An 11,199-nucleotide genomic window follows, 5' to 3' on the forward strand; every position below is an offset into this window, starting at 1 on the left:
GTCTGTAATATAGCATTGGTGTCACAGAAGGGATGGCAACATGAACTGGGCAGGGGTCTAGATGGCAAGGATAAATGCAAGGATAATACTGAACCTACGCTGTTTGAATTCTCTGGGAGTGGTTCTATATGACTGACAGATAATTGTAAGGAGGAGTCTTATTTTCCAGTAAGCAAGAAGAACTAATAAGAAAAAGAATAATTGGGAAGACATGTTCTTATTCTGTTTAACTGTAATCTTAATTCAAATGGCAAGAAGAATGAATGTATTAGTCCTCTCTATCTTTTTTTCTTGTGCATTTCATTTCAGTAGTTAATACGTGTAACTTCAAAGTGATGTCTGTCTTTCCTCCTCAGTTCTGTTTGACACTTATATTTTAAAATTCATTCTTTTACTTCCCCCAAACAGGAAATTTCTGATGTAACTGTGTAGATAAATCTCTTTGACTAAGGATTTTTTGGCAAAATTAGAGCTATTAAAATAGGTAACTAGTACATTCAGAACTCAAAAGAAGGAAAACTAAGGCTTAAATTTCACTGTGTCCTCTTTTTCTCATGCCTTAGTACAATTTTCTATTCCCTTCTCCAAAAACTCCAGAAACAAAACAAAACAAAAAGTACAAAACCACTAGCAAGCAATATTAAATTGGAATTGTTCAATAGAATAACTTTAATGGTATATCTTGACTTCTTTGGCTGCTGGATTAACAAAATAATATACATCATTAAAACATATATACTGTGCCCATGGTCACTCTAATCAAAGTTGCCAACTACTGTATCTTCACTGAACAGTTCTGTGTATAGATGTTGACCTGGCTTATTAGTCATCAGCAGACAATATAGTATGTTACAATCTGACTCATACCATATTTAATTGGATACTGATGGATGAGTGAATTGTTTCAGATAAAACTCCTTACAAATGTCATTGTGTTAAACTAGGCCTTTTTGCTTGGTGAAAATGTCTTTTTAAAATGTATGACTTTGTATGGTCTAGGTGAGGGCACAGTATTTTTCCAATGTGCTACAAGGACTGCTGTCCTTAGGAGTTTGCTGATACCATGCAGTACTGTGTTTCAAAGCCATACCAAAGCAATTTTGATGCAGATCAGACAAATACCCAGGTTAGGTCAGTGAATCAAAACTCCAGTTGTTTGTTAACCCATCTCTGATCATGCAGCTATTCACATGGATAAGTTAGGGAGCAGATTTTAAGAAGCTGTTAGATTGCATAGTCTTAAATCTTTTAAAGATGATGATTCACAACCTTTATTCATTAATGGGCATCTGATTCATCACTGGTTATAGTGGGGAATAGATTTTTATATTGCAGTATAGTTGTTCATACTGCTTTATAAAGACCGTGTAATTATTTCTATTATTAATGTCTATTTGGAGGATTTATAGCTTGTCTGTAAATCTTATAACCTGCCAAACTGCAGCATTAGAGCAATCTCTATGTGGAAGTGATTTAAGCGGTCATTTTTAATTTATGAAAGGGTTGTTCTTCAAAAAAAAAAGTTTCAAAGCATTTACAGCCTTTGCTGTAGAATATATAACTCTAATTTTCAAAAAAAAAAAAAAAGTCAGAAGAATCTTTTGCTGATTTGGCTAAACTGAAATGTTTCATAGACACACAGTGCTGAAACACTTTTTTTTTTTTGGTATGATAAAAATCGGAATGTTTGGATATAATCATTAAATTTCCTTTCTGTTGTTTTCAGATCCAACTCTTTTCTCACCTCCATCTATGTTGTTACATACTTTCCACTTAACTCTTTCCCTTTAGCTTTTCTGAGTTTGACTTCCAATTCTTAGTCATACTCTCTAATTTTTTTTTTTTAACTTGTGTATTAGTGACTCATCTAATTTATTTTGTTGTGTATTTCCTCATGTCTTTACTCAGCCTCTGTTCTGAGTTCAACTTCCCCAGCTAATCAAAAAACATTTCTTACTGACTTGGTCTTCACTCAGAACTACTAACTTGGCTCATGAGTGCACTCCTTTGCATCATGCTGGTGTTTCTGTGATCTCCGGTCCATTGGTATTTGTGATCTGTCATGTGCTGTCAGTTCTCATCTCCCTTCATTTTCTTCTCTCTCAATATCACTGCTGTTTCCTATGCTACTCTTTCACCTTTCTCTCTTATCTCAGCCTCCAGGCTTGCCTTCCACGTGAACTTGAACTTTGGCATGTGGAGCTTTTCCAGGAAAAACCATGTCACTAAGGTCTCTAATTTCACTGCTGATGTCTTCCTACTTCTTCAACCAAAATGAAACTCTTGTCCAGAATCTTAACTGTCTTCTCACCGTCTTCAAATTATTTCACAGATTTTTTTTTTCAACTTTCCTCCCCATTTCTCTTCTTGTGCAAAATCTTTCCAGATTTTCCCAGAAAGTTTTCACAATATAATACAACTTCCTTTCAACATGAAAATTACTGGCCCAATATTCTTCCAATTGCCTTCATTTGAGGAGATAGTGCCAATAAAAGTGACAAAATAAAGCTTGTACACCCCTTGGAAGTAGTAGCTGTTACAGAACAGCTGTTTAATGTCCCACAGCACACCTGTGCCATAACAGTCTTTAGCCCCATTCCTTCACTCCAACTGTTTTATTTCTTCCCAGTGTTTAACTTACAGGTTCCTAACTCATGTTTAAAAAAATATGTTTAGGAAAAAAAATGTTTTGGAATCTTTTATCCTTCCACAGCACAGTGTGAAATCAACACATCCTGAAAACATAAGGGATGCAAAATTTTTTTTTTTTTTCAGGAAAAAAGTGTCACCTATGAGGTACATATACTCTTTAGGTAACACATCAGCTACTAGGATACATTATGATATATTTAATAATGACATAAAAAGGGAAAGGACTTAGGTGCTTCAGTTTTTAAGTGTCACAGCCTAGAGCTTGAGCAGGCTGATTCTCATTGAATCATATAGTGCCATTAGACTTTAAGGTCATGTTCATTTCATCTTTCCTTGTGAAGAAACTTTATACTTGTGCCATAACTGGATTTGAAACTTGCTGCTTCCTACACAGTAGAAATTTGGATCATTCCTTATAAAAGCTTGCTCATTTCAAATCCTTTATGAATGGTCACCAGCTACAGACTGACTTCTATTAGTGATTGTATTTTATTTTTTTTTAGTGTTATTGCACATTTTAATGAATTGCCTGAGAATTCCAGGGGGTCTAACACACTGCCAGGAGAGCTGACTAATGGCAGCAGATTGTGAAAGTTCTTTGATGGCATCTCACGATTAGAGAAACTGACTCATTTGAAGGCACCTTCATTAATAATAAGAAAAATAATAATAAAATCTGACATTTAGTATTTATTATTCCTGTAATTTCATCCAGAATAGTTTGTCTAGCTTTCAGATACTCTTTGGCAAGCAGTAACTATTCATTCTCCCATGCTGAGTATGTCTACTTTGGACCTGAGACTGTTTGCTGAGATATGATGCTAGCAACTTTGCAAGATGACTGTCTGTTCTGGGTTGATTGTGTATGTGCCAATGGTACTGGAATATAATTATCTGAGAATAAACTGGTCCTATGCACTAGATCAGAAAGCCATAACAACAAGGTTGTTATGATTGTATGAATGTATGTATGAAATGATTGTTGGAAATGACTATTTCTTCTTAGCTACAAAAAGATATCTGCAGGGAGTGGGTGAAAACAAAATGTTCAATCTGGCATTTTCATGGGCACAGTAAATCCATTACAAGCTTTCAGATACTGTGTCTCTAAGATCTGTTTCTGCCCAATGGCCATACAGTCAAGCTAAAAAGAAGCTAACTGTAAACCTCAAGGAAATGGAGTAGAAATCTTTAACCCAAATGATTCTTTGGCATACCTTTGCAATTCCTATCTCACCTTTTAAATATAAAAACTTTATTCCTATACCACTGAGTATGTGAAGATTTCAACTAGCTGAGTAAAGTCCATTTGTATCATATAAGGATTGATAGTCTCCAGCATTATGATCTGTGTAGAAGTGTTATCCATCTTTGTCACTTTCTGTAGCTTTTTGAAGCTTCCATTTCTGACTTTTAATCCTCATATCCCTGAAAATCTGGGACACTTGATTTTCATAATGCATTTTTTTTCACTTCTGATGATAACTCCATTTTTATTTCATGCATTTCTCTTTACTCTTCAGGGCTCATTATTCCTTCCTTTTCTTCAGTTTTCTTTCCCAAAGTTATCATTTAAATTTCTTATGAAAAATGTCCATTCAATATGAAGGCATCTTCTTGGTTGTAAAGAACTGGGAAGAAAAACTCTTCCCTGAGCTATGTTCAGGAGGCAGGACTGACTAAAGTTATGCTGACATGAACAGAAATCAGCTGAAGGACTCTGAACACCCAAAATACATCTGAGGCTCTTCACAATATTCTCCACTGTCGCTGGAACCCTCACTGAAATTTGGCATTTTCCAACACTGCAGTGTTCCCACTGTTTTAACAGTTAACTATGAAAATGTAATGTGTGTACTTGCAACTTCATTTTGCTTTTCCACCATATTCTGTAAATTCAAGTTTTAATATGATTTATATGAGATGTTTTGACTTTTATATTGTCTTCTGAAATAGTAGCTGGTGTCAAGATGAAAGTTTTAGGAGGCTGGGAAAGAAAACAGGCTAGCGTACATTTATACATATATTTTAAGCTGTCTTCTGTTGCTGTGTTTCTTTGAATCAGGGAAAAGATGTCCTCTATTGGCAGGCGTTTCTTTGAGAACTGCGAATCTTTTATGGGCAGAAAGTTAGAGAGAAACTTTGCATCAGTTAAATGAAACATGACTCTTCTTGCACTTTAGATTGGGTAAAAGAACTGCTTTATGTTTATGTCTACCTGGGCAAAACAGAATGAGTGGATCCCTAACTTTAATGTAGCACATTTTGAAAATGCTTTGACACTACGCCTAACTTTGCTCTGATGATCTATCATCAAACACCATTTATCCACTGCTTTACTTTCATGTTCTTTTAGCTAGCGTTCCACCTCTTAGAGGGAAAACAACAGGATTAACTGGATAAGGTTATCTTTTACAAGGCATTGGAAATGGCAAAGTGATGAGATGTACTAATATTGCCTTTGACCTAACGTACACAGGATTTTAAACCTTAATTCTATGATTGGTTTTGTTTTGTTCACATTATATTTAACTCAAAACCAGTTTCAAGCCAACAGTTGTCCAGAAAAAGACAGGGAAGAGAAAGAAATAGAATGTATTTTGCTTACAGCTCAGAAGGCACACTTTCAGTTAAAGGCACAACTGGATGCATATGAACTTGTTTTAATACAGAGTTGTCAAATTACTACATTGTACTGCTTGCTCTGGCTGAGTAATTATACTTTGGGTTTGCAAAGGGAAGGGTGATATAGTCCCAACCAAAGCCAAAGTTTTAAGCATTTGACTTACTTACTTACAAATAATTCATTTTGTACAGTATCCGAATTGCCTGTCTCATAGGTGAAGTCAGGAATATTTTCCATGGCTGCTATTTTGGGTTTACTTGCACATCTTTCTGAAAAAGACCAATGACAATGTGAATTTTGACACTTCAAAAATCTCTTTTGCTAATGGCTATACATCCAGGACTCTTAGAAGTTTTGTTGTTGTTGTTTTTACTGTAGTTGTGTCTAAGTATTTATATTCAGGAATTAGGGTGTGCTTTGGGAGGAAAAGTACCAGTTAAAGTTCTGATCCACTTCAAACGACAGAAAAAGGTCCATTAGTCGATGAATAATTTGCTTTTTCTGGGTATGTTTTCAAAATTGTACCTGAAAATCACTGATGAAGTATAAAATCTAGAATGAATCTGAGCTGAATTCAGGCTTTTAGTTCAGTGTGAGTTTCCTCTTGCCTATATTTGCATTGACTTAACCTCGTGAAGAGAAGAGACAAATTATCTGCTACCATAAATGTCTGAAATTCTGCTGAAGTCTATAAGCTGCCATAGCACTTGGCCGTCTTAAAGCAAGGATGACTTGAACAGACTATGCCAAACATATACTATTTTTGGCACTAATTTCACAGAAGAAAGTTTCCTACATTTTTCAAAAATAGAATAACACTTTTCAACCAATACAACTGTGGGTAGATTTTCTAGACTTTTTGGGGTGTTAACCAAAGGAAGAAAGACAATGGTGGAAACACTTGCTGGCTGGGGATAAAGGCATCTTTCCAGGTTTTTGCTTTAGGAAGCAAGTATGTTGCTGAGATGCAACAGACTGAGGTTGCTTTACTGATGTCTCACAACTCAGAGCATGTGGGCCAGAGAACTTGTTCAAAAGATGACGCTGAGCACTATCTGCTCTACAGTGAAAGTATCACAGCTCTTCCGAAAAGAGACAATAAATCTACTGCTGAAAGTTGGAGGTGAGAGAAGCCAAGGTACTATGTTCAGATATGTCTGTCTTTAAGAAAAGGTAAAAACGTTCTGGTTTAGCATCCTTTCCTATGAGTGTATAGGGCTCCACTTGGCAGGACCCTCTTGATTTCCAGTATGGGAAAACGTGGAAGGAGCCCTAAAGGGAACTTGTACCAGACATGTCTCTAGTGCATCTATTTCTCAGCATAGATTCTTTAGACTTTTATAGTTCTGACCACAGAAATTCTTTAAACCAGGTAAGCTTACTATGGTTCCAGCCTGTATCCTGTGCACACAGAAATTTGCTAATCTACATTGCATTAACCTCTGCTGACAAGTCTATTTTTTTACGTCCCTTTCTGGAAAGGGAGCATTCCTCCTTTGTGAGCTAAGAAGAGGTGAATACACATGACTCTGCCAGTCTAGAGAACCCCCCCCAGCTCTGACTGACAGCTGGTGCACATATTACACAGATGAATAGAACTAATCAGTTCTCAGTAAACCGCCTACTGACTGCTTATCTGCCTCTTGCTTGCCAAATGTTAATTACACAAATGTCTGCCTCTCTGTCAAGTGTGTATGTTGGGATGGTGGAGTATTTGACTCAATGCAAGATGTGTACTTTATCAGTCATCTGGCCTGCTGTCAGCAGAGTCTTCATTTCCACCTAGCGCATCAAACTGGGGATAGGAAAAGCCTCCCTAAAGATTATGTGCTTGACAGTTTGCCTGTGTACTCAAACAATGATACTCACCTTTGACATCAAGCTTTTAAAAAAAGCTTGGAAATAAATTAACCACCCTTATCTGTAAAGACAATATATTGCTCTATAGTCTTTATAATTGATAGTTATTTTGATCCTTCCCCTTTAAAGGCTGTTACATTAACCGTGAGTTTGTCTGTAGCCTGCATAATGGCACTTACCTTTCCTGGAGTTATTCAGGTTTATTCCAAATGAAGAGAATTCAGAATCACCCACTTCTATCTGGCAACCTGCTGTCAACTGCAGGTTAAGTGTATTGTTCCAAATATTCTCATTGTTTGCCTAAACTCAGTTTGAGTAACCTAATGACAAGTCTTATGTATTTAAGATATATAAATAGTATTTCCATTTCAAAATAGGCAACCAAGCCAGTAGAAAAAGAAAAGAATAAAGGTTTTGACCTCTTACTTGTGGATGCATCTGCAGGAGTTGTTATTTCATTGGGGTCACCGAGTCCACAGAAGTGTAATGTACATCAGAGACTAAGCTTGGGTATTTATAATGTATCACAAAGTTCTCCACAGCAGGTTATAACTATCATCCTTTAAAGTGAGTATGTAAGCTGATAAGTCTATAGTAAGATGAGTAGTAGACTGAACCAGGGCTTGCTTACAAAGGAAATTGCTGCACATTAATGGTATGAATTCAGTCTGTTAGCTATTTTGTGGTAACTATGTGCCCTCTTAAGAGAGTTCCATAATGAAATATGGTACACAGTGAAGTTTCATTTGCTAAACAATATAGCTAGCTACAGCATGGCACTGAATCAGAGTGACCAGCTCGGATTCCAAAGACAGCAAATAGTTATTGGGGTACAATGCTGTTCCTTATTTAATGAACTGTTGGCAGGACCTTTTTCATACAGTGTTGTGCTGATATGACTGCCTCATTTTGGTTCTGGTCACAGCTTGCTGCAGGATGTCCGAACAACGTTCCATTTTATGGGGAGGCATGCCCTCGGCTGGAAGTAAGCATCTTTGTGCATGTGGGTTAATCTCTTTTTGAAGTGTATGCACACAGGAGGTAGTGGAAAATAGATAATACATAGTATTTCCTTACCCTGGCTTAATGGTGTTGCTGTAGACAAGCCTGTTACTCACTCCTCAGCAAAGAACTGGTCTGTCCTAGAAAAGTGTAGCAAAAAAGGTTTCTTCTGTTGTAATCTTCTAACTTTTGTATTTTATAAAAATAATAAAAATGAGGACAGCAGAAATCTGGTGTATGACAATGCAGCTTCTCCCTCATCGTGACTGCATCTCTCTCAAGCTTTGATACTTAGCAGTATTTTAATATTTTTACTGACAGGTATCAGATTCACAAATCACTGCTGAATTTCTAAGGTAAAGGAGGGAATTTTCTCCCATACTCTCTTATGCTGCAAGAGAGTTGATTGTCTTTACTACATGTTTTTCTGCTGCTCCTATTCTGGTTGACAATGTATATTATGACTCACTATTAATTTTAGTCTAGCCTGTTTTCTGTTGTTTTCCCAAATAAAGCACCTACTGACAGATACAGTACAACAGGATACATACAGAGACCCACTCTTCTGTGGAGCTGTTCTCTGTAGTCAGATTTGATTGTGGAGGCCTGATAAAGACAAAGACAAAATCTGCTAAAGCATAAGGATATACACACACACAGAGGTGTATGTATATACATCGTATATCCGCTTTTAGAATTAGAACACTCACTTTTTCCACTTAACTTATCTAACAAGGACAGGAAGATCATGTTTTTTCAATCCTTTTGCTTTCTTTTGTTCTTTTCATTTCAGTGTTTACAGAAAAAGCTTTCCATGGGAGTTTATAGCCTCTCTTTAAGTGTTTGAAATGGTCAAATACTAAAAGAGGGGGAGATTATGTACAGAGGAGGAGAACAGCTCACTAGCTGGATTAACATCCATAAATAAGTTCATTAGACAACACATCTTGGAGAGAAAGTCTAGAGGACTGAATTTTGACTTAATGACCAGTGGATATTAACATTAGTGAACAGCTAAAAAAAAATAGGTATACGAAGCTCTGTGTTCAGCTGTAGTAATTGGTGCCCAGGCTTTGAATCTAATCTGGTCAGATTTTCAATCCTTTCAAAGTAATTGTGAAATGAATTGCATTCAATAGTCTTAGAAAGTATACCCTGAGGTCTCCTAAAATAGGACAAGTGGGAATCATCCTACTTTCAGCCTTAATGTGCTGGTATTTAGGACCATATTTATTTACAGAAGAAAACGGGTCCTATTCACAGGCTTCTTGTGAAATTCACTTTAAAAAGTATTTCAAATACTGGTAGAAGTGTTCAAGACACGCAGTGCCCATAGTAGTGATTTTTCATTTGCAGGGTCATAACACAGATCGACTGTTAATTTATATTGATCAGAAAGGGAACATGAGCAAGTAACCCTGAGGAGAAAAGCATTAAACTGGAAGGTGGGGACCAGGATTCCAGGTTTTTCTGATGATCAGCCATGGATTTCATTTTACTGTACTTCCGTACCTTCCCACCACTTGTCTGTCCTGAATAATGATGAGGCATGGCAGTCTTCTATGTTTGTGTGGTTTCTAGTACAAGGACTAGAAACTTTTTGAACTGTAGGCATTAAAGAATAACAAACCATACCAATTACTGGTGTTACAGCTGCTAAGTCTTAAGGCAAGTTGAAAGCAAATTTGCAGTCCTATAGAACTGAACTAGTGTTGAAATGAGACCTAATAAAACTAATAATATCTGCCACAATTTAAAGAAGTATTTGTTGGAAATCATCAAGTTAGGAAATGAATAGCTTCAGATCATAAAGGAAATACTGTAACTCTATAGGCTGATGTGGAGTATTCTATTTTGTCTGTAAAATAGAATCATAGAAAAATTTAGATTGGAATAGACCTATGGAGGTCATCTAGTCCAACCTTCTGCTCGAAGTAGGGCTGACTTTTAAATTAAATCAGATCGCTAAGGGTTTTGACCAGCTGAGTTTGTGTAGTCTTCAGCCTTCGAGATTTTCAAACATCTCTGGGCAATCTTTTACAGTGCTTAACCACTCTAGTTATGAAGAATATTTTCCTTGTACTTTTCCCTTTTTGCAACTTGTGACCAGCGCTCTTTGCGTTTTTCCTCTGTCCCTCTGAGAACAGTCTGGTGCTGTCTTCTCTATAACCCTTCCCTTTAGGTAGTAGAAGACAACGATTAAATTCCCTGCTGGCCTTCTCTTCTCCAGGCTAAAGAAAGCCAGTTCCCTCAGCTGCTTCTCACATGTTATATGCTCAAGGTCCTACCATCCTTATGTGCTGGGAGGCCCAAAACTGAACACAGCACTCTAGATGTGGTCTCTTGCACAGCTGCATCTCTCTTTTAAAGCTGTCCTTCCAGAGGGTATAGTTGTTTCCATCTCCTGGTATTATAATTTCCTAGGTAAAGGTTAATTTGATTTTCTGGACTAGTGTTTAATCAACTAGTAATGACATTATCATCATGAGAATGGTAATCTTTGAAAAATCTGATCAGTGATATTAGGGTGTACAAGGATCAGAAAACTAAATTACCTTCTCTCTTCCATAAATGAGGTCTGATCTGGCAAATATTTTTCAGCTATCAAACATTTAGTAGCAATACACGTTTCCTTGAAGTTTGACTCTGACTACAATAGTAAACATCAAAAACATAATTCACTAGAACACTGATAGCAATGACTACATCAGGTGGGGCTGCCAAAATTTTACTACTCTGTTATCCAGCTGTACTGAGCTGACATGGGGCAAAATAGCAAGCAATAGCAATACACAACAGCTTCCAGTGTTGTTTATGGCTGGTAGAGTTGTGTTAGAGGTAAATTATGACTTAAAAAAAAGGTTTGGATAAGGACATGTACAGTCTGCACTATGAATAAAGAGTGAAATTCTATCTGCCCGACGGTGAATTTGGCATCTGCCACTAGTACCACATTCTCTTACTTGAGAGAAAAAAAAAATTAAATATACCCCCTCCAGGTCATTAAGTGAGGAAATACATCCAAGTCATCTCTGGTGACATTTCACTATTAGTTAATT

This window comes from Apteryx mantelli, chromosome 10 (assembly GCF_036417845.1).
Source record: "Apteryx mantelli isolate bAptMan1 chromosome 10, bAptMan1.hap1, whole genome shotgun sequence".
Lineage (NCBI taxonomy): Eukaryota > Metazoa > Chordata > Aves > Apterygiformes > Apterygidae > Apteryx > Apteryx mantelli.